Source organism: Nicotiana sylvestris, chromosome 5, assembly GCF_000393655.2.
Source record: "Nicotiana sylvestris chromosome 5, ASM39365v2, whole genome shotgun sequence".
NCBI classification, from domain to species: domain Eukaryota; kingdom Viridiplantae; phylum Streptophyta; class Magnoliopsida; order Solanales; family Solanaceae; genus Nicotiana; species Nicotiana sylvestris.
Window position 1 is genome coordinate 95,339,052 of NC_091061.1, and position 24,813 is coordinate 95,363,864.

A 24,813-nucleotide genomic window follows, 5' to 3' on the forward strand; every position below is an offset into this window, starting at 1 on the left:
ACCTTTAAGACCAAAGGCCTTCGCCAAAAAGAGAAGAGTTCGACCTAGATCGAACGATGACACTATTTTGATAAGTTCAAAATAACACCCTTTAAGGCCTAGGGCCTTCGCCAAAAAGAGAAGAGTTCGACCACGATCATACCACGATGGGTTAGTATTTTGATAATGTTTGAAATAACACCCTTTAAGGCCAAGGGCCTTCGCCAACAAGAGAATAGTTCGACCTCGATCGAACGACTACAGGTTACTATTTCGATAAGTTCGAAATAACACCCTTTAAGGCCAAGGGACTTCGCCAAAAAGAGAAAAGTTCGACCTCGATTAAATAATGGCGGGTTACTATTTCGATAAGTTTGAAATAACACCCTTTAAGGCTAAGGGCCTTAGCCAACAAAAGGAGAGTTCAATTTCGATCAAGCGACGATGGGTTGTTATTTCGATAAGTTTGAAAAAACACCCTTTTAGGCCAAAGGACTTCGCCAAAAATAGAAGAGTTCGACCTCGATCGAACGACGATGGGTTGCTATTTCGATTAGTTCGAAATAACAACCTTTAAGGACAATGGTCTTCACCAAAAGAGAAGAGTTCGACCTCGATTGAACGATGATAGGTTACTATTTCGATAAAATTCGAAATAACACACTTTAAGGGAAAGGGCCTTCTCCAACAGGAGAAGAGTTCGACCTCGGTCGAATTACGACGGGTTACTATTTGGATAAGTTCGAAATAACTACCTTTAAGACCAAAGGCCTTCGCCAAAAAGAGAAGAGTTCGACCTAGATCGAACGATGACACTATTTTGATAAGTTCAAAATAACACCCTTTAAGGCCTAGGGCCTTCGCCAAAAAGAGAAGAGTTCGACCACGATCATACCACGATGGGTTACTATTTCGATAATGTTTGAAATAACACCCTTTAAGGCCAAGGGCCTTCGCCAACAAGAGAATAGTTCGACCTCGATCGAACGACTACAGGTTACTATTTCGATAAGTTCGAAATAACACCCTTTAAGGCCAAGCGACTTCGCCAAAAAGAGAAAAGTTCGACCTCGATTAAACGATGGCAGGTTACTATTTCGATAAGTTTGAAATAACACCCTTTAAGGCTAAGGGCCTTAGCCAACAAGAGAAGAGTTTGACCTCGATCGAACGAGGATGGGTAAATATTTTTGTAAGTTCAAAATAAAACACTTTAAGGGCAAGGGCCTTCCCCAAAAAGAGAATAGTTCAACCTCGATCGAACGATGACGGGTTACTATTTCGATATGTTCGAAATAACACCCGTTTAGGCCAAGGTACTTCGCCAAAAAGAGAAGAGTTCGACCTCGACCGAACAAGGATGGGTTAATATTTCGATAAGTTCGAAGTAACACCCTTTAAGACCAAGGGCCTTCGTAAAAAAAAGGAGTTCGACCACGATCGAACAACGACGGGTTACTATTTAGATAAGTGCGAACCCTATAAGGCCAAGGGCCATTGCCAAAAAGAGAAGAGTTCGACCTCGATCGAACGACAACGGTTTACTATTTTGATAAAGTTCAAAATAACACACTTTAAGGCCAAGGGCCTTCACTAACAAGAGGGGATCTCGATCTCGATAGAATGACGACAGGTTACTATTTTTATAAGTTTGAAATAACATCCTTTAAGGACAAGGGCCTTCGCCAAAAAAAGAAGAGTTAGACCTCGATCGAACGATGATGAGTTACTATTTCGATAAAGTTCGAAATAACACACTTTAAGGCCAAGGGCCTTCACTAACAAGAGGGGATCTCGATCTCGATAGAATGACGACAGGTTACTATTTTTATAAGTTTGAAATAACATCCTTTAAGGACAAGGGCCTTCGCCAAAAAAAGAAGAGTTAGACCTCGATCGAACGATGATGAGTTACTATTTCGATAAAGTTCGAAATAACACACTTTAACTCCAAGGTCCTTCGCTAACAAGGGGAGAGTTCGATTTTGGTCAAACGATGATGGGTTACTATTTCATTAAGTTTGAAATAACACCCTTTAAGGCCAAGGGCCTTCGCCAAAAAGAGAAGAGCTCGACCTCGATCGAACGACGACAGGTTACTATTTCGATAAAGTTTGAAATAACACACTTTAAGGACAAAGGCCTTCACTAACAAAAGGAGAGTTCAATTTCGATCAAGCGACGACGGGTTGTTATTTCGATAAGTTTGAAAAAACACCCTTTTAGGCCAAAGGACTTCGCCAAAAATAGAAGAGTTCGACCTCAATCGAACGACGATGGGTTGCTATTTCGATTAGTTCGAAATAACAACCTTTAAGGACAATGGTCTTCACCAAAAAGAGAAGAGTTCGACCTCGATTGAACGATGATAGGTTACTATTTCGATAAAATTCGAAATAACACATTTAAGGGAAAGGGCCTTCTCCAACAGGAGAAGAGTTCGACCTCGATCGAATGACGACGGGTTACTATTTGGATAAGTTCGAAATAACTACCTTTAAGACCAAAGGCCTTCGCCAAAAAGAGAAGAGTTCGACCTAGATCGAACGATGACACTATTTTGATAAGTTCAAAATAACACCCTTTAAGGCCTAGGGCCTTCGCCAAAAAGAGAAGAGTTCGACCACGATCATACCACGATGGGTTAGTATTTCGATAATGTTTGAAATAACACCCTTTAAAGCCAAGGGCCTTCGCCAACAAGAGAATAGTTCGACCTCGATCGAACGACTACAGGTTACTATTTCGATAAGTTCGAAATAACACCCTTTAAGGCCAAGGGACTTCGCCAAAAAGAGAAAAGTTCGACCTCGATTAAATAATGGCGGGTTACTATTTCGATAAGTTTGAAATAACACCCTTTAAGGCTAAGGGCCTTAGCCAACAAAAGGAGAGTTCAATTTCGATCAAGCGACGATGGGTTGTTATTTCGATAAGTTTGAAAAAACACCCTTTTAGGCCAAAGGACTTCGCCAAAAATAGAAGAGTTCGACCTCGATCGAACGACGATGGGTTGCTATTTCGATTAGTTCGAAATAACAACCTTTAAGGACAATGGTCTTCACCAAAAGAGAAGAGTTCGACCTCGATTGAACGATGATAGGTTACTATTTCGATAAAATTCGAAATAACACACTTTAAGGGAAAGGGCCTTCTCCAACAGGAGAAGAGTTCGACCTCGGTCGAATTACGACGGGTTACTATTTGGATAAGTTCGAAATAACTACCTTTAAGACCAAAGGCCTTCGCCAAAAAGAGAAGAGTTCGACCTAGATCGAACGATGACACTATTTTGATAAGTTCAAAATAACACCCTTTAAGGCCTAGGGCCTTCGCCAAAAAGAGAAGAGTTCGACCACGATCATACCACGATGGGTTACTATTTCGATAATGTTTGAAATAACACCCTTTAAGGCCAAGGGCCTTCGCCAACAAGAGAATAGTTCGACCTCGATCGAACGACTACAGGTTACTATTTCGATAAGTTCGAAATAACACCCTTTAAGGCCAAGGGACTTCGCCAAAAAGAGAAAAGTTCGACCTCGATTAAACGATGGCAGGTTACTATTTCGATAAGTTTGAAATAACACCCTTTAAGGCTAAGGGCCTTAGCCAACAAGAGAAGAGTTTGACCTCGATCGAACGAGGATGGGTAAATATTTTTGTAAGTTCAAAATAAAACACTTTAAGGGCAAGGGCCTTCCCCAAAAAGAGAATAGTTCAACCTCGATCGAACGATGACGGGTTACTATTTCGATATGTTCGAAATAACACCCGTTTAGGCCAAGGTACTTCGCCAAAAAGAGAAGAGTTCGACCTCGACCGAACAAGGATGGGTTAATATTTCGATAAGTTCGAAGTAACACCCTTTAAGACCAAGGGCCTTCGTAAAAAAAAGGAGTTCGACCACGATCGAACAACGACGGGTTACTATTTAGATAAGTGCGAACCCTATAAGGCCAAGGGCCATTGCCAAAAAGAGAAGAGTTCGACCTCGATCGAACGACAACGGTTTACTATTTTGATAAAGTTCAAAATAACACACTTTAAGGCCAAGGGCCTTCACTAACAAGAGGGGATCTCGATCTCGATAGAATGACGACAGGTTACTATTTTTATAAGTTTGAAATAACATCCTTTAAGGACAAGGGCCTTCGCCAAAAAAAGAAGAGTTAGACCTCGATCGAACGATGATGAGTTACTATTTCGATAAAGTTCGAAATAACACACTTTAAGGCCAAGGGCCTTCACTAACAAGAGGGGATCTCGATCTCGATAGAATGACGACAGGTTACTATTTTTATAAGTTTGAAATAACATCCTTTAAGGACAAGGGCCTTCGCCAAAAAAAGAAGAGTTAGACCTCGATCGAACGATGATGAGTTACTATTTCGATAAAGTTCGAAATAACACACTTTAACTCCAAGGTCCTTCGCTAACAAGGGGAGAGTTCGATTTTGGTCAAACGATGATGGGTTACTATTTCATTAAGTTTGAAATAACACCCTTTAAGGCCAAGGGCCTTCGCCAAAAAGAGAAGAGCTCGACCTCGATCGAACGACGACAGGTTACTATTTCGATAAAGTTTGAAATAACACACTTTAAGGACAAAGGCCTTCACTAACAAAAGGAGAGTTCAATTTCGATCAAGCGACGACGGGTTGTTATTTCGATAAGTTTGAAAAAACACCCTTTTAGGCCAAAGGACTTCGCCAAAAATAGAAGAGTTCGACCTCAATCGAACGACGATGGGTTGCTATTTCGATTAGTTCGAAATAACAACCTTTAAGGACAATGGTCTTCACCAAAAAGAGAAGAGTTCGACCTCGATTGAACGATGATAGGTTACTATTTCGATAAAATTCGAAATAACACATTTAAGGGAAAGGGCCTTCTCCAACAGGAGAAGAGTTCGACCTCGATCGAATGACGACGGGTTACTATTTGGATAAGTTCGAAATAACTACCTTTAAGACCAAAGGCCTTCGCCAAAAAGAGAAGAGTTCGACCTAGATCGAACGATGACACTATTTTGATAAGTTCAAAATAACACCCTTTAAGGCCTAGGGCCTTCGCCAAAAAGAGAAGAGTTCGACCACGATCATACCACGATGGGTTAGTATTTCGATAATGTTTGAAATAACACCCTTTAAGGCCAAGGGCCTTCGCCAACAAGAGAATAGTTCGACCTCGATCGAACGACTACAGGTTACTATTTCGATAAGTTCGAAATAACACCCTTTAAGGCCAAGGGACTTCGCCAAAAAGAGAAAAGTTCGACCTCGATTAAATAATGGCGGGTTACTATTTCGATAAGTTTGAAATAACACCCTTTAAGGCTAAGGGCCTTAGCCAACAAAAGGAGAGTTCAATTTCGATCAAGCGACGATGGGTTGTTATTTCGATAAGTTTGAAAAAACACCCTTTTAGGCCAAAGGACTTCGCCAAAAATAGAAGAGTTCGACCTCGATCGAACGACGATGGGTTGCTATTTCGATTAGTTCGAAATAACAACCTTTAAGGACAATGGTCTTCACCAAAAGAGAAGAGTTCGACCTCGATTGAACGATGATAGGTTACTATTTCGATAAAATTCGAAATAACACACTTTAAGGGAAAGGGCCTTCTCCAACAGGAGAAGAGTTCGACCTCGGTCGAATTACGACGGGTTACTATTTGGATAAGTTCGAAATAACTACCTTTAAGACCAAAGGCCTTCGCCAAAAAGAGAAGAGTTCGACCTAGATCGAACGATGACACTATTTTGATAAGTTCAAAATAACACCCTTTAAGGCCTAGGGCCTTCGCCAAAAAGAGAAGAGTTCGACCACGATCATACCACGATGGGTTACTATTTCGATAATGTTTGAAATAACACCCTTTAAGGCCAAGGGCCTTCGCCAACAAGAGAATAGTTCGACCTCGATCGAACGACTACAGGTTACTATTTCGATAAGTTCGAAATAACACCCTTTAAGGCCAAGGGACTTCGCCAAAAAGAGAAAAGTTCGACCTCGATTAAACGATGGCAGGTTACTATTTCGATAAGTTTGAAATAACACCCTTTAAGGCTAAGGGCCTTAGCCAACAAGAGAAGAGTTTGACCTCGATCGAACGAGGATGGGTAAATATTTTTGTAAGTTCAAAATAAAACACTTTAAGGGCAAGGGCCTTCCCCAAAAAGAGAATAGTTCAACCTCGATCGAACGATGACGGGTTACTATTTCGATATGTTCGAAATAACACCCGTTTAGGCCAAGGTACTTCGCCAAAAAGAGAAGAGTTCGACCTCGACCGAACAAGGATGGGTTAATATTTCGATAAGTTCGAAGTAACACCCTTTAAGACCAAGGGCCTTCGTAAAAAAAAGGAGTTCGACCACGATCGAACAACGACGGGTTACTATTTAGATAAGTGCGAACCCTATAAGGCCAAGGGCCATTGCCAAAAAGAGAAGAGTTCGACCTCGATCGAACGACAACGGTTTACTATTTTGATAAAGTTCAAAATAACACACTTTAAGGCCAAGGGCCTTCACTAACAAGAGGGGATCTCGATCTCGATAGAATGACGACAGGTTACTATTTTTATAAGTTTGAAATAACATCCTTTAAGGACAAGGGCCTTCGCCAAAAAAAGAAGAGTTAGACCTCGATCGAACGATGATGAGTTACTATTTCGATAAAGTTCGAAATAACACACTTTAACTCCAAGGTCCTTCGCTAACAAGGGGAGAGTTCGATTTTGGTCAAACGATGATGGGTTACTATTTCATTAAGTTTGAAATAACACCCTTTAAGGCCAAGGGCCTTCGCCAAAAAGAGAAGAGCTCGACCTCGATCGAACGACGACAGGTTACTATTTCGATAAAGTTTGAAATAACACACTTTAAGGACAAAGGCCTTCACTAACAAAAGGAGAGTTCAATTTCGATCAAGCGACGACGGGTTGTTATTTCGATAAGTTTGAAAAAACACCCTTTTAGGCCAAAGGACTTCGCCAAAAATAGAAGAGTTCGACCTCAATCGAACGACGATGGGTTGCTATTTCGATTAGTTCGAAATAACAACCTTTAAGGACAATGGTCTTCACCAAAAAGAGAAGAGTTCGACCTCGATTGAACGATGATAGGTTACTATTTCGATAAAATTCGAAATAACACACTTTAAGGGAAAGGGCCTTCTCCAACAGGAGAAGAGTTCGACCTCGATCGAATGACGACGGGTTACTATTTGGATAAGTTCGAAATAACTACCTTTAAGACCAAAGGCCTTCGCCAAAAAGAGAAGAGTTCGACCTAGATCGAACGATGACACTATTTTGATAAGTTCAAAATAACACCCTTTAAGGCCTAGGGCCTTCGCCAAAAAGAGAAGAGTTCGACCACGATCATACCACGATGGGTTACTATTTCGATAATGTTTGAAATAACACCCTTTAAGGCCAAGGGCCTTCGCCAACAAGAGAATAGTTCGACCTCGATCGAACGACTACAGGTTACTATTTCGATAAGTTCGAAATAACACCCTTTAAGGCCAAGGGACTTCGCCAAAAAGAGAAAAGTTCGACCTCGATTAAACGATGGCAGGTTACTATTTCGATAAGTTTGAAATAACACCCTTTAAGGCTAAGGGCCTTAGCCAACAAGAGAAGAGTTTTACCTCGATCGAACGAGGATGGGTAAATATTTTTGTAAGTTCAAAATAAAACACTTTAAGGGCAAGGGCCTTCCCCAAAAAGAGAATAGTTCAACCTCGATCGAACGATGACGGGTTACTATTTCGATATGTTCGAAATAACACCCGTTTAGGCCAAGGTACTTCGCCAAAAAGAGAAGAGTTCGACCTCGACCGAACAAGGATGGGTTAATATTTCGATAAGTTCGAAGTAACACCCTTTAAGACCAAGGGCCTTCGTAAAAAAAAGGAGTTCGACCACGATCGAACAACGACGGGTTACTATTTAGATAAGTGCGAAATAACACCCTATAAGGCCAAGGGCCATTGCCAAAAAGAGAAGAGTTCGACCTCGATCGAACGACAACGGTTTACTATTTTGATAAAGTTCAAAATAACACACTTTAAGGCCAAGGGCCTTCACTAACAAGAGGGGATCTCGATCTCGATAGAATGACGACAGGTTACTATTTTTATAAGTTTGAAATAACATCCTTTAAGGACAAGGGCCTTCGCCAAAAAAAGAAGAGTTAGACCTCGATCGAACGATGATGAGTTACTATTTCGATAATGTTCGAAATAACACACTTTAACTCCAAGGTCCTTCGCTAACAAGGGGAGAGTTCGATTTTGGTCAAACGATGATGGGTTACTATTTCATTAAGTTTGAAATAACACCCTTTAAGGCCAAGGGCCTTCGCCAAAAAGAGAAGAGCTCGACCTCGATCGAACGACGACAGGTTACTATTTCGATAAAGTTTGAAATAACACACTTTAAGGACAAAGGCCTTCACTAACAAAAGGAGAGTTCAATTTCGATCAAGCGACGACGGGTTGTTATTTCGATAAGTTTGAAAAAACACCCTTTTAGGCCAAAGGACTTCGCCAAAAATAGAAGAGTTCGACCTCAATCGAACGACGATGGGTTGCTATTTCGATTAGTTCGAAATAACAACCTTTAAGGACAATGGTCTTCACCAAAAAGAGAAGAGTTCGACCTCGATTGAACGATGATAGGTTACTATTTCGATAAAATTCGAAATAACACACTTTAAGGGAAAGGGCCTTCTCCAACAGGAGAAGAGTTCGACCTCGATCGAATGACGACGGGTTACTATTTGGATAAGTTCGAAATAACTACCTTTAAGACCAAAGGCCTTCGCCAAAAAGAGAAGAGTTCGACCTAGATCGAACGATGACACTATTTTGATAAGTTCAAAATAACACCCTTTAAGGCCTAGGGCCTTCGCCAAAAAGAGAAGAGTTCGACCACGATCATACCACGATGGGTTACTATTTCGATAATGTTTGAAATAACACCCTTTAAGGCCAAGGGCCTTCGCCAACAAGAGAATAGTTCGACCTCGATCGAACGACTACAGGTTACTATTTCGATAAGTTCGAAATAACACCCTTTAAGGCCAAGGGACTTCGCCAAAAAGAGAAAAGTTCGACCTCGATTAAACGATGGCAGGTTACTATTTCGATAAGTTTGAAATAACACCCTTTAAGGCTAAGGGCCTTAGCCAACAAGAGAAGAGTTTGACCTCGATCGAACGAGGATGGGTAAATATTTTTGTAAGTTCAAAATAAAACACTTTAAGGGCAAGGGCCTTCCCCAAAAAGAGAATAGTTCAACCTCGATCGAACGATGACGGGTTACTATTTCGATATGTTCGAAATAACACCCGTTTAGGCCAAGGTACTTCGCCAAAAAGAGAAGAGTTCGACCTCGACCGAACAAGGATGGGTTAATATTTCGATAAGTTCGAAGTAACACCCTTTAAGACCAAGGGCCTTCGTAAAAAAAAGGAGTTCGACCACGATCGAACAACGACGGGTTACTATTTAGATAAGTGCGAACCCTATAAGGCCAAGGGCCATTGCCAAAAAGAGAAGAGTTCGACCTCGATCGAACGACAACGGTTTACTATTTTGATAAAGTTCAAAATAACACACTTTAAGGCCAAGGGCCTTCACTAACAAGAGGGGATCTCGATCTCGATAGAATGACGACAGGTTACTATTTTTATAAGTTTGAAATAACATCCTTTAAGGACAAGGGCCTTCGCCAAAAAAAGAAGAGTTAGACCTCGATCGAACGATGATGAGTTACTATTTCGATAAAGTTCGAAATAACACACTTTAACTCCAAGGTCCTTCGCTAACAAGGGGAGAGTTCGATTTTGGTCAAACGATGATGGGTTACTATTTCATTAATTTTGAAATAACACCCTTTAAGGCCAAGGGCCTTCGCCAAAAAGAGAAGAGCTCGACCTCGATCGAACGACGACAGGTTACTATTTCGATAAAGTTTGAAATAACACACTTTAAGGACAAAGGCCTTCACTAACAAAAGGAGAGTTCAATTTCGATCAAGCGACGACGGGTTGTTATTTCGATAAGTTTGAAAAAACACCCTTTTAGGCCAAAGGACTTCGCCAAAAATAGAAGAGTTCGACCTCAATCGAACGACGATGGGTTGCTATTTCGATTAGTTCGAAATAACAACCTTTAAGGACAATGGTCTTCACCAAAAGAGAAGAGTTCGACCTCGATTGAACGATGATAGGTTACTATTTCGATAAAATTCGAAATAACACATTTAAGGGAAAGGGCCTTCTCCAACAGGAGAAGAGTTCGACCTCGATCGAATGACGACGGGTTACTATTTGGATAAGTTCGAAATAACTACCTTTAAGACCAAAGGCCTTCGCCAAAAAGAGAAGAGTTCGACCTAGATCGAACGATGACACTATTTTGATAAGTTCAAAATAACACCCTTTAAGGCCTAGGGCCTTCGCCAAAAAGAGAAGAGTTCGACCACGATCATACCACGATGGGTTACTATTTCGATAATGTTTGAAATTACACCCTTTAAGGCCAAGGGCCTTCGCCAACAAGAGAATAGTTCGACCTCGATCGAACGACTACAGGTTACTATTTCGATAAGTTCGAAATAACACCCTTTAAGGCCAAGGGACTTCGCCAAAAAGAGAAAAGTTCGACCTCGATTAAATAATGGCGGGTTACTATTTCGATAAGTTTGAAATAACACCATTTAAGGCTAAGGGCCTTAGCCAACAAAAGGAGAGTTCAATTTCGATCAAGCGACGATGGGTTGTTATTTCGATAAGTTTGAAAAAACACCCTTTTAGGCCAAAGGACTTCGCCAAAAATAGAAGAGTTCGACCTCGATCGAACGACGATGGGTTGCTATTTCGATTAGTTCGAAATAACAACCTTTAAGGACAATGGTCTTCACCAAAAGAGAAGAGTTCGACCTCGATTGAACGATGATAGGTTACTATTTCGATAAAATTCGAAATAACACACTTTAAGGGAAAGGGCCTTCTCCAACAGGAGAAGAGTTCGACCTCGGTCGAATTACGACGGGTTACTATTTGGATAAGTTCGAAATAACTACCTTTAAGACCAAAGGCCTTCGCCAAAAAGAGAAGAGTTCGACCTAGATCGAACGATGACACTATTTTGATAAGTTCAAAATAACACCCTTTAAGGCCTAGGGCCTTCGCCAAAAAGAGAAGAGTTCGACCACGATCATACCACGATGGGTTACTATTTCGATAATGTTTGAAATAACACCCTTTAAGGCCAAGGGCCTTCGCCAACAAGAGAATAGTTCGACCTCGATCGAACGACTACAGGTTACTATTTCGATAAGTTCGAAATAACACCCTTTAAGGCCAAGGGACTTCGCCAAAAAGAGAAAAGTTCGACCTCGATTAAACGATGGCAGGTTACTATTTCGATAAGTTTGAAATAACACCCTTTAAGGCTAAGGGCCTTAGCCAACAAGAGAAGAGTTTGACCTCGATCGAACGAGGATGGGTAAATATTTTTGTAAGTTCAAAATAAAACACTTTAAGGGCAAGGGCCTTCCCCAAAAAGAGAATAGTTCAACCTCGATCGAACGATGACGGGTTACTATTTCGATATGTTCGAAATAACACCCGTTTAGGCCAAGGTACTTCGCCAAAAAGAGAAGAGTTCGACCTCGACCGAACAAGGATGGGTTAATATTTCGATAAGTTCGAAGTAACACCCTTTAAGACCAAGGGCCTTCGTAAAAAAAAGGAGTTCGACCACGATCGAACAACGACGGGTTACTATTTAGATAAGTGCGAACCCTATAAGGCCAAGGGCCATTGCCAAAAAGAGAAGAGTTCGACCTCGATCGAACGACAACGGTTTACTATTTTGATAAAGTTCAAAATAACACACTTTAAGGCCAAGTGCCTTCACTAACAAGAGGGGATCTCGATCTCGATAGAATGACGACAGGTTACTATTTTTATAAGTTTGAAATAACATCCTTTAAGGACAAGGGCCTTCGCCAAAAAAAGAAGAGTTAGACCTCGATCGAACGATGATGAGTTACTATTTCGATAAAGTTCGAAATAACACACTTTAACTCCAAGGTCCTTCGCTAACAAGGGGAGAGTTCGATTTTGGTCAAACGATGATGGGTTACTATTTCATTAAGTTTGAAATAACACCCTTTAAGGCCAAGGGCCTTCGCCAAAAAGAGAAGAGCTCGACCTCGATCGAACGACGACAGGTTACTATTTCGATAAAGTTTGAAATAACACACTTTAAGGACAAAGGCCTTCACTAACAAAAGGAGAGTTCAATTTCGATCAAGCGACGACGGGTTGTTATTTCGATAAGTTTGAAAAAACACCCTTTTAGGCCAAAGGACTTCGCCAAAAATAGAAGAGTTCGACCTCAATCGAACGACGATGGGTTGCTATTTCGATTAGTTCGAAATAACAACCTTTAAGGACAATGGTCTTCACCAAAAAGAGAAGAGTTCGACCTCGATTGAACGATGATAGGTTACTATTTCGATAAAATTCGAAATAACACATTTAAGGGAAAGGGCCTTCTCCAACAGGAGAAGAGTTCGACCTCGATCGAATGACGACGGGTTACTATTTGGATAAGTTCGAAATAACTACCTTTAAGACCAAAGGCCTTCGCCAAAAAGAGAAGAGTTCGACCTAGATCGAACGATGACACTATTTTGATAAGTTCAAAATAACACCCTTTAAGGCCTAGGGCCTTCGCCAAAAAGAGAAGAGTTCGACCACGATCATACCACGATGGGTTACTATTTCGATAATGTTTGAAATAACACCCTTTAAGGCCAAGGGCCTTCGCCAACAAGAGAATAGTTCGACCTCGATCGAACGACTACAGGTTACTATTTCGATAAGTTCGAAATAACACCCTTTAAGGCCAAGGGACTTCGCCAAAAAGAGAAAAGTTCGACCTCGATTAAATGATGGCGGGTTACTATTTCGATAAGTTTGAAATAACACCCTTTAAGGCTAAGGGCCTTAGCCAACAAAAGGAGAGTTCAATTTCGATCAAGCGACGATGGGTTGTTATTTCGATAAGTTTGAAAAAACACCCTTTTAGGCCAAAGGACTTCGCCAAAAATAGAAGAGTTCGACCTCGATCGAACGACGATGGGTTGCTATTTCGATTAGTTCGAAATAACAACCTTTAAGGACAATGGTCTTCACCAAAAAGAGAAGAGTTCGACCTCGATTGAACGATGATAGGTTACTATTTCGATAAAATTCGAAATAACACACTTTAAGGGAAAGGGCCTTCTCCAACAGGAGAAGAGTTCGACCTCGGTCGAATGACGACGGGTTACTATTTGGATAAGTTCGAAATAACACCCTTTAAGACCAAAGGCCTTCGCCAAAAAGAAAACAGTTCGACCTCGATCAAACGATGATGGGTTACTATTTCGATAAAGTTCGAAATAACACACTTTAAGGGCAATGGCCTTCGCCAACAAGAGAAGAGTTCGACCTCGATCGAACGACGACAGGTTACTATTTCAATCAGTTCGAAATAACACCCTTTCAGGCCAAGGGCCTTCGCCAAAAATAGAAGAGTTCGACCTCGATCGAACGACGATGGGTTGTTATTTCGATTAGTTCGAAATAACACCCTTTAGGGACAATGGTCTTCACCAAAAAGAGAAGAGTTCAACCTCGATTGAACAATGATAGGTTACTATTTTGATAAAGTTTGAAATAACACACTTTAAGGGAAAGGGCCTTCGCCAACAGGAGAAGAGTTCGACCTCGGTCGAATGACGACAGGTTACTATTTTGATAAGTTCGAAATAACACCCTTTAAGACCAAAGGCCTTCGCCAAAAAGAGAACGGTTCGACCTCGATCAAACGACGACACTATTTTGATAAGTTCGAAATAACACACTTTAAGGCCTAGGGCCTTCGCCAAAAAGAGAAGAGTTCGACCACGATCAAACCACGATGGTTTACTATTTCGATAAAGTTTGAAATAATACTCTTTAAGGCCAAGGGCCTTCGCCAACAAGAGAATAGTTCGACCTCGATCGAATGACGACAGGTTACTATTTCGATAAGTTCGAAATAACACTGTTTAAGGCCAAGGGCCTTCGCCAAAAAGAGAAAAGTTCGACCTCGATCAAACGATGACGGGTTACTATTTTGATAAGTTTGAAATAACACCCTTTAAGGCTAAGGGCCATAGCCAACAAGAGAAGAGTTTGACCTCGATCGAACGAGGATGGGTAAATATTTAGATAAGTTTGAAATAACACACTTTTAGGTCAAGGGCCTTCGCCAAAAAGAGAAGTGTTCGACCTCGATCGAACGACGATGGGTTACTATTTCGATAAGTTCGAAATAACACCCTTTAAGGCCATGGGCCTTTGCCTAAAAGAGAAGAGTTCGACCTCAATCGATCGATGATGGGTTACTATTTCGATAATGTTCGAAATAACACACTTTAAGGGCAATGGCCTACTCCAACAAGAGAAGTTCGACCTCGATCGAACGACGACAGATTACTATTTCAATAAGTTCGAAATAACACCCTTTAACGCCAAGGGCCTTCACCAAAAAGAAAAGAGTTCGACCTCGTTCGAACGACGGCACTATTTTGATAAGTTCAAAATAACAACCTTTAAGGCCTAGGGCCTTCTCCAAAAAGAGAAGAGTTCGACCACGATCGAACCACGATGGGTTACTATTTCGATAAAGTTTGAAATAACATCCTTTAAGACCAAGGGCCTTCTATAACAAGAGAAGAGTTCGACCTCGATCGAACGACGATGGGTTACTATTTCGATAAGTTCGAAACAACACCGTTTACGGCCAAGGGCCTTCGCCAATAAGAGAAGCGTTTGATCTCGATTGAACGATGACGGGTTCGATTTTGATCAAACGATGATGGGTTACTATTTTGATAAAGTTCAAAATAACATACTTTAAGGCCAAGGGCCTTTGCTAACAAGAGGAGAGTTTGATTTCGATCAAACGACGGCGGGTTACTATTTCGTTAAGTTTGAATTAACACCCTTTAAGGATAAGGGCCTTTGCCAAAAAGAGTAGAGTTCGACCACGATCGAACGATGACGGGTTATTATTTCGATAAGTTTGAAATAACACCCTTTTAGGCCAACGACCTTCGCCAAAAAAAGAAGAGTTCGACCTCGATCGAACGATGATGGGTTACTATTTCGATAAAGTTCGAAATAACACACTTTAAGGGCAATGGCCTTCGCCAACAAGAGAAGAGTTCGACCTCGATCGAACGACGACAGGTTACTATTTCAATCAGTTCGAAATAACACCCTTTTAGGCCAAGGGCCTTCGCCAAAAATAGAAGAGTTCGACCTCGATCGAACGACGATGGGTTGCTATTTCGATTAGTTCGAAATAACACCCTTTAGGGACAATGGTCTTCACCAAAAAGAGAAGAGTTCAACCTCGATTGAACAATGATAGGTTACTAGTTTGATAAAGTTTGAAATAACACACTTTAAGGGCAATGGCCTTTGCCAACAGGAGAAGAGTTCGACCTTAAGGGAATGACGACAGTTTACTATTTTCATAAGTTCGAAATAACACCCTTTAAGACCAAAGGCCTTCGCCAAAAAGAGAACAGTTCGACCTCAGTCAAACGACGACACTATTTTGATAAGTTCGAAATAACACCCTTAAAGGCCTAGGGCCTTCGCCAAAAAGCGAAGAGTTCGACCACGATCAAACCACGATGGTTTACTATTTCGATAAAGTTTGAAATAACACTCTTTAAGGCCAAGGGCCTTCGCCAATAAGAGAATAGTTCGACCTCGATCGAATGACGACAGGTTACTATTTCGATAAGTTCGAAATAACACCGTTTATGGCCAAGGGCCTTCGCCAAAAAGAGTAAAGTTCAACCTCGATCAAACGATGGCGGGTTACTATTTCGATAAGTTTGAAATAACACCCTTTAAGGCTAAGGGCCTTAGCCAACAAGAGAAGAGTTTGACCTCGATCGAACGAGGATGGGTAAATATTTTGATAAGTTCAAAATAACACACTTTAAGGGCAAGGGCCTTCCCCAAAAAGAGAAGAGTTCGACCTCGATCGAACGATGACGGGTTACTACTTCGATAAGTTTGAAATAACACCCGTTTAGGCCAAGGGCCTTTGCCAAAAAGAGAAGAGTTCGACCTCGATCGAACAAGGATGGGTTACTATTTCGATAAGTTCAAAGTAACACCCTTTAAGACCAAGGGCCTTCGTAAAAAAAAGGAGTTCGACCACGATCGAACAACGACGGGTTACTATTTCGATAAGTGCGAAATAACACCCTATAAGTCCAAGGGCCATTGCCAAAAAGAGAAGAGTTCAACCTCGATCGAACGACAACGATTTACTATTTTGATAAAGTTCAAAATAACACACTTTAAGGCCAAGGGCCTTCACTAACAAGAGGGGATCTCGATCTCGATAGAATGACGACAGGTTACTATTTTTATAAGTTTGAAATAACATCCTTTAGGGACAAGGGCCTTCGCCAAAAAAAGAAGAGTTAGACCTCGATCTAACGATGATGGGTTACTATTTCGATAAAGTTCGAAATAACACACTTTAAGGCCAAGGGCCTTCGCTAACAAGGGGAGAGTTCGATTTTGATCAAACGACAATGGGTTACTCTTTCGATAAGTTCGATATAACACCCTTTAAGGCCAAAGGCCTTTACCAAAAAGAAAGGAGTTCGACCACGATCGAACGATGTTGGGTTACTATTTCGATAAGTTTGAAATAACACCATTTAAGGCCAAGGGCCTTCACCAAAAAGAGAAGAGTTCGAGTTAGATCGAACGATGATGGGTTACTATTTCGATAAAGTTTGAAATAACACACTTTAAGGGCAAGGGCCTTCGCCAACAAGAGAAGAATTCGACCTCGGTCAAATGACGACAAGTTACTATTTCGATAAGTTCGAAATAACACCCTTTAAGGCCAAGGGTCTTCGCCAAAAAGAGAAGAGTTTGACCTCGATCGAACGATTATGGGTTACTATATCGATAAGTTCGAAATAACGCCCTTTAAAGCCAAGGTCCTTCGCCAAAAATAGAAGAGTTCGACCTCGATCGAACGACGATAGGTTACTATTTCGATAAGTTTGAAATAACACCCTTTTAGGCCAAAGGCCTTCGCCAAAAATAGAAGGGTTCGACCTCGATCGAATGACGATGGGTTACTATTTCGATAAGTTCAAAATAATACTCTTTAATGCCAAGGGCCTTCACCAAAAAGAGAAGAGTTCGACCTCGATCAAACGATGATGGGTTACTTTTTTGATAAAGTTCGAAATAACACACTTTAAGGGGAAAGGGCCTTCACCAACAAGAGAAGACTTCGACCTCGATCGAACGATGACGGGTTATTGTTTCGATAAGTTCGAAAAAACACCCTTTAAGGCCAAGGGCCTTAGCCAAAAAGAGAAGAGTTCGACCTCGATCGAACGACAACACTATTTCGATAAGTTCGAAATAACACCCTTTAAGGCCTAGGGCATTCACCAACAAGAGAAGAGTTCGACCAAGATCGAACCACGATGGGTTACTATTTCGATAAGTTTGAAATAACACCCTTTTAGGCCAAAGGCCTTCGCCAAAAAGATAAGAGTTTGACCTCGATCAAACGACGACGGGTTACTATTTTGATAAAGTTCGAAATAATACTCTTTAAGGGCAAGGGCTTTCGCCAACAAGAGAAGAGTTCGACCTCGATCGAACGACGACGGGTTACTATTTTGATAAGTTCGAAATAACACCCTTAAAGGACAAGGGCATTCACAAAAAAGAGAAGAGTTCGACCTCGATCGAACAACGACACTATTTCGATAAGTTCGAAATACACCCTTTAAGACAATGGGCCTTCGCCAACAAGAGAAGAGTTCGACCTTGATCGAACGACGACGGGTTACTATTTCGATAAGTTCGAAACAACACCCTTTACGGCCAAGGGCCTTCGCCAATAAGAGAAGCGTTTGACCTCGATTGAAAGACGATGGGTTACTATTTCGATAAGTTTGAAATAACGCCCTTTAAGGCCAAGGGCCTTCGCTAAAAAGAGGAGAGTTCGATTTCGATCAAACAATGATGGGTTACTATTTCGATAAAGTTCGAAATAACACACTTTAATGCCACGGGCCTTTGCTAACAAGAGGAGAGTTCGATTTCGATCAAACGACGACAGGTTACTATTTTGATAAGTTTGAAATAACACCCTTTAAGGACAAGGGCCTTTGCCAAAAAGAGAAGAGTTCGACCACGATCGAATAATGGCGGGTTACTATTTCGATAAGTTCAAAATACGCACTTTAAGGCCAAGAGCATTCGCAAAAAAAAGAAAAGTTCGAACTTGATCGAATGACGACGGGTTACTATTTCAATAAAGTTCGAAATAACACACTTTACGGCCAAGGGCCTTCTACAACAAGAGAAGAGTTCGACCTCAATCGAACGATGACAGTTACTATTTCGATAAGTTCAAAATAACACCCTTTAAGGCCAAGGGCCTTCGCCAACAAGAGATGAGTTCGACCTCGATCGAATGATGACGGGTTTCTATTTTGATATGTTAGATATAACACCCTTTAAAGCCAAGAGCCTTCGCCAACAAGAGAAGAGTTAGACCTCGTTCGAACGATGACGGGTAAATATTTTGATAAGTTTGAAATGACACCCTTTAAGGACAAGGGCCTTCGCCAAAAAGAGAAGTGTTCGACCTCGATCGAACGATGATGGGTTACTATTTCGATAAAGTTCGAAATAACACACTTTATGGACAAGGGCCTTCGCCAAAAAGAGAAGAGTTTCACCTCAATCGAATCATGACGGGTTACTATTTCGATAAGTTCGAAATAACACCCTTTTAGGCCAAGGGCCTTCGCCAAAAAGAGAATAGTTTGGCCTCGATCGAATGATGATGGGTTACTATTTCGATAATGTTCGAAATAACACACTTTAAGGGCAAAGGCCTTTGCCAACAAGAGAAGAGTTCGACCTCGGTCGAATGACGACGTGTTACTATTTCGATAAGTTCGAAATAACACCCTTTAAGGCCAAGGGCCTTCGCCAGAAAGAGAGAGCTCGACCTCGATCGAACGACTATACTATTTTGAAAAGTTCAAAGTAACACCCTTTAAAGCCTAGGGCCTTCGCCAAAAAGAGAAGAGTTCGACCACGATCGAACCATCATGGGTTACTATTTTGATAAAGTTCGAAATAACACCATTTTAGGCCAAGGGCCTTCGCCAACCAGAGAAGAGTTCAACCCCGATCGAATGACGACAAGTTACTATTTCGATAAGCTCAAAATTACACCCTTTAATGCCAAGGGCCTTCGCTAAAAAGAGAGGACTTCGACCTCGATCAAACGATGACAGGTTACTATTTCGATAAGTTTGAAATAACACCCTTTAAAGACAAGTGTCTTCGCCAAAAAGAGAAGAGTTCGACCTCGATCGAACAAGGATGGGTTACTATTTCGATAAGTTCAAAGTAACACCCTTTAAGGCCAAGGGCCTTCAGCAACAAGAGAAGAGTTTGACCTCGATCTAATGACGATGGGTAAATATTTTGATAAGTTCGAAATAACACCCTTTTAGGACAAGGTCCTACGCCAAAAAGGGAAGAGTTTGACCTCGATCGAACGATTACGGGTTACTATTTCGATAAGTTCGAAATAACACCCTTTTAGGCCAAGGGCCTTCGCCAAAAAGAGAAGAGTTTGACCTCGATCGAACGACGACGGGTTACTATTTCGATAAAGTTCGAAATAACACCTTTAAGGCAAAGTTCCTTCGCCAACAAAAGAAGAGTTCCACCTCGATCGAATGACGACAAGTAACTATTTCGATAAGTTTGAAATAACACCCTTTACATAGAAGGGCCTTCGCCAATAAGAGAAGAGTTTGACCTCGATCGAACGACGACGGATTACTATTTCGATATGTTCGAAATAACACCCTTTAAGGCCAAGGGCCTTCTGCTATAAAGAGGAGAGTTCGACCTCGATCAAACGATGACGGGTTACTATTTCGATAAAGTTCGAAATAACACACTTTAAGGCCAAGGGGCTTAACTAACAAGAGGAGAGCTCTATCTCGATCTAACGACGGTAGGTTACTATTTTGATAAGTTTGAAATAACACCCTTCAAGGCCAAGGGCCTTCGCCAAAAAAAGAAGAGTTCGACCTCGATCGAACGATGACGGGTTACTATTTCGATAAAGTTCAAAATAACACACGTTAAGTCCAAGGGCCTTCGCTAACAAGAGGAGTGTTCGATTTCGATCAAACGACGACCGGTTACTATTTCGATAAAGTTTGAAATAACACACTTTAAGGCCAAGGGCCTACCAAAAAGAGAAGAGTTCGACCTCGATCGAAAGACGATGGGTTACTATTTCGATAAAGTTCGAAATAACACCCTTTAAGGCAAAGGGCCATCTCCAACAAGAGAAGAGTTCGAACTCGATCGAACGGCGACAGGTAACTATTTCGATAAGTTCGAAATAACACCCTTTAAGGCCAAGGGCCTTTGCCAAAAAGAGAAGAGTTCGACCTCGATCAAACGACGATGGGTTACTATTTCGATAAGTTCAAAATAATACCCTTTAAGGCCAAGAGCCTTTGCCAAAAAGAGAAGAGTTTGACCTCGATCGAACGATAACGGGTTACTATTTCGATAAAGTTCGAAATAACACACTTTAAGGCCAAGGGCATTCACTAACAAGAGGAGATCTTGATCTCGATCAAATGACGACAGGTTACTATTTTGATAAGTTTGAAATAACAACCTTTAAGGCCAAGGGCCTTCGCCAAAAAAAGAAGCGTTCAACCTCGATCTAACGACGACGGGTTACTATTTCGATAAAGTTCGAAATAACACCCTTTAAGGCAAAGGGCCTTCGCCAACAAGAGAAGAGTTCCACCTCGATCGAATGACGACACGTAAATATTTCGATAAGTTCGATATAACACCCTTTTAAGGCCAAGGGCCTTCGCCAGAAAGAGAAGAGTTCGACCTCGATCAAACGACGACGAGTTACTATTTCGATAAGTTCGAAATAACACCTTTTAAGGCCAAGGGACTTCACAAAAAATAGAAGAGTTCGACCTCGATCGAACGACGATGGGTTACTATTTCGATAAGTTCGATATAACTCCCTTTAAGGCCAAGGGCCTTTACCAAAGAGAAAGGAGTTCGACCACGATCGAACGACGACGGGTTACTATTTCGATAAGTGCAAAATAACACCCTTTAAGGCCATGGGCCATCGCTAAAAGGAGAAGAGTTCAACCTCGATCGAACGACAACGGGTTACTATTTCGATAAAGTTCGAAATAACACACTTTAAGGCCAAGGGCCTTCACTAATAAGAGGAGAGTTCGATTTCGATCAAACGACGACAGGTTACTATTTCAATAAAGTTTGAAATAACACACTTTAAGGCCAAGGGCCTACGCAAAAAGAGAAGAGTTCGACCTCGATCGTACGACGATGGGTTACTATTTCGATAAAGTCCGAAATAACACCCTTTAAGGCAAAGGGCCTTCGCCAACAAGAGAAGAGTTCGACCTCGATCGAACGGCGATAGGTAACTATTTCGATAAGTTAAAAATAACACCCTTTAAGGCCAAGGGCCTTTGCCAAAAAGAGAAGAGTTCGACCTCGATCAAACGACGATGGGTTACTATTTCGATAAGTTCGAAATAATACCCTTTAAGGACAAGAGCCTTTGCCAAAAAGAGAAGAGTTCGACCTCGATCGAACGATGATGGGTTACTATTTCGATAAGTTCGAAATAATACTCTTTAAGGCCAAGATCCTTTGCCAAAAAGAGAAGAGTTCGACCTCGATCGAACGATGATGGGTTACTATTTCGATAAAGTTTTTAAATTACATCTTTTAAGGAAAAGGGCCTTCTTCAACAAGAGAAGAGTTCGACCTCGATCGAATGACGACGGGTTACTATTTTAATAAGTTCCAAATAACACCCTTTAAGGCCAAGGGCATTCACCAACAAGAGAAGAATTTGACCTCGATCGAAAGACGACGGTTTACTATTTTGATAAGTTCGAAAGAACACCCTTTAAGGCCAATGGCCATCGCCAAAAAGAGAAGAGTTTGACCTCGATCGAATGATGATGGGTTACTATTTCGATAATGTTTGAAATAACAACCTTTAAGGCCAAAGGCCATCGCCAACAAGGGAAGAGTTCGACTCGATCGAACGACGATGGGTTGCTATTTTGATAAGTTCGAAAGAACACCCTTTAAGGCCAAAGGCCTTCGCCAAAAAGATAAGAGTTCGATCTCAATCGAACGACGACGGGTTACTATTTCGATAAGTTCGACATAACAACCTTTACGGCCAAGGGCATTCCCAAAAAAGAGAAGAGTTCGCCTCGATCAAACGACGACGGGTTACTATTTCGATAAAGTTCAAAATAACACACTTTAAGGCCAAGGGCCTTCACTAACAATAGGAGACCTCGATCTCGATCGAACGACGGCAGGTTACTATTTTGATAAATTTGAAATAACACCCTTCAAGGCCAAGGGCCTTTGCCAAAAAAAAAGTTCGACCTCGATCGAACAATGACGGGTTACTATTTCGATAATGTTCGAAATAACACACTTTAAGGCCAAGGGCCTTCACTAATAAGAGGAGAGTTCGATTTCGATCAAACGACGACAGGTTACTATTTCAATAAAGTTTGAAATAACACACTTTAAGGCCAAGGGTCTACGCCAAAAAGAGAAGAGTTCGACCTCGATCGTACGACGATGGGTTACTATTTCGATAAAGTCCGAAATAACACCCTTTAAGGCAAAGGGCCTTCGCCAACAAGAGAATATTCGACCTCGATCGAACGGCGATAGGTAACTATTTCGATAAGTTAAAAATAACACCCTTTAAGGCCAAGGGCCTTTGCCAAAAAGAGAAGAGTTCGACCTCGATCAAACGACGATGGGTTACTATTTCGATAAGTTCGAAATAATACCCTTTAAGGACAAGAGCCTTTGCCAAAAAGAGAAGAGTTCGACCTCGATCGAATGATGATGGGTTACTATTTCGATAAGTTCGAAATAATACCCTTTAAGGCCAAGAGCCTTTGCCAAAAAGAGAAGAGTTCGACCTCGATCGAACGATGATGGGTTACTATTTCGATAAAGTTTTTAAATAACATCTTTTAAGGAAAAGGGCCTTCTTCAACAAGAGAAGAGTTCGACCTCGATCGAATGACGACGGGTTACTATTTTAATAAGTTCCAAATAACGCCCTTTAAGGCCAAGGGCATTCACCAACAAGAGAAGAATTTGACCTCGATCGAAAGACGACGGTTTACTATTTTGATAAGTTCGAAAGAACACCCTTTAAGGCCAATGGCCATCGCCAAAAAGAGAAGAGTTTGACCTCGATCAAATGATGATGGGTTACTATTTCGATAATGTTTGAAATAACAACCTTTAAGGCCAAAGGCCATCGCCAACAAGGGAAGAGTTCGACTCGATCGAACGACGATGGGTTGCTATTTTGATAAGTTCGAAAGAACACCCTTTAAGGCCAAAGGCCTTCGCCAAAAAGATAAGAGTTCGATCTCAATCGAACGACGACGGGTTACTATTTCGATAAGTTCGACATAACAACCTTTACGGCCAAGGGCATTCCCAAAAAAGAGAAGAGTTCGCCTCGATCAAACGACGACGGGTTACTATTTCGATAAAGTTCAAAATAACACACTTTAAGGCCAAGGGCCTTCACTAACAATAGGAGACCTCGATCTCGATCGAACGACGGCATGTTACTATTTTGATAAATTTGAAATAACACCCTTCAAGGCCAAGGGCCTTTGCCAAAAAAAAAGTTCGACCTCGATCGAACAATGACGGGTTACTATTTCGATAATGTTCGAAATAACACACTTTAAGGCCAAGGGCCTTCACTAATAAGAGGAGAGTTCGATTTCGATCAAACGACGACAGGTTACTATTTCAATAAAGTTTGAAATAACACACTTTAAGGCCAAGGGCCTACGCCAAAAAGAGAAGAGTTCGACCTCGATCGTACGACGATGGGTTACTATTTCGATAAAGTCCGAATTAACACCCTTTAAGGCAAAGGGCCTTCGCCAACAAGAGAATAGTTCGACCTCGATCGAACGGCGATAGGTAACTATTTCGATAAGTTAAAAATAACACCCTTTAAGGCCAAGGGCCTTTGCCAAAAAGAGAAGAGTTCGACCTCGATCAAACGACGATGGGTTACTATTTCGATAAGTTCGAAATAATACCCTTTAAGGACAAGAGCCTTTGCCAAAAAGAGAAGAGTTCGACCTCGATCGAATGATGATGGGTTACTATTTCGATAAGTTCGAAATAATACCCTTTAAGGCCAAGAGCCTTTGCCAAAAAGAGAAGAGTTCGACCTCGATCGAACGATGATGGGTTACTATTTCGATAAAGTTTTTAAATAACATCTTTTAAGGAAAAGGGCCTTCTTCAACAAGAGAAGAGTTCGACCTCGATCGAATGACGACGGGTTACTAGTTTAATAAGTTCCAAATAACACCCTTTAAGGCCAAGGGCATTCACCAACAAGAGAAGAATTTGACCTCGATCGAAAGACTACGGTTTACTATTTTGATAAGTTCGAAAGAACACCCTTTAAGGCCAATGGCCATCGCCCAAAAGAGAAGAGTTCGACCTCGATCGAATGATGGTGGGTTACTATTTCGATAAAGTTCGAAATAACACCCTTTAAGGCAAAG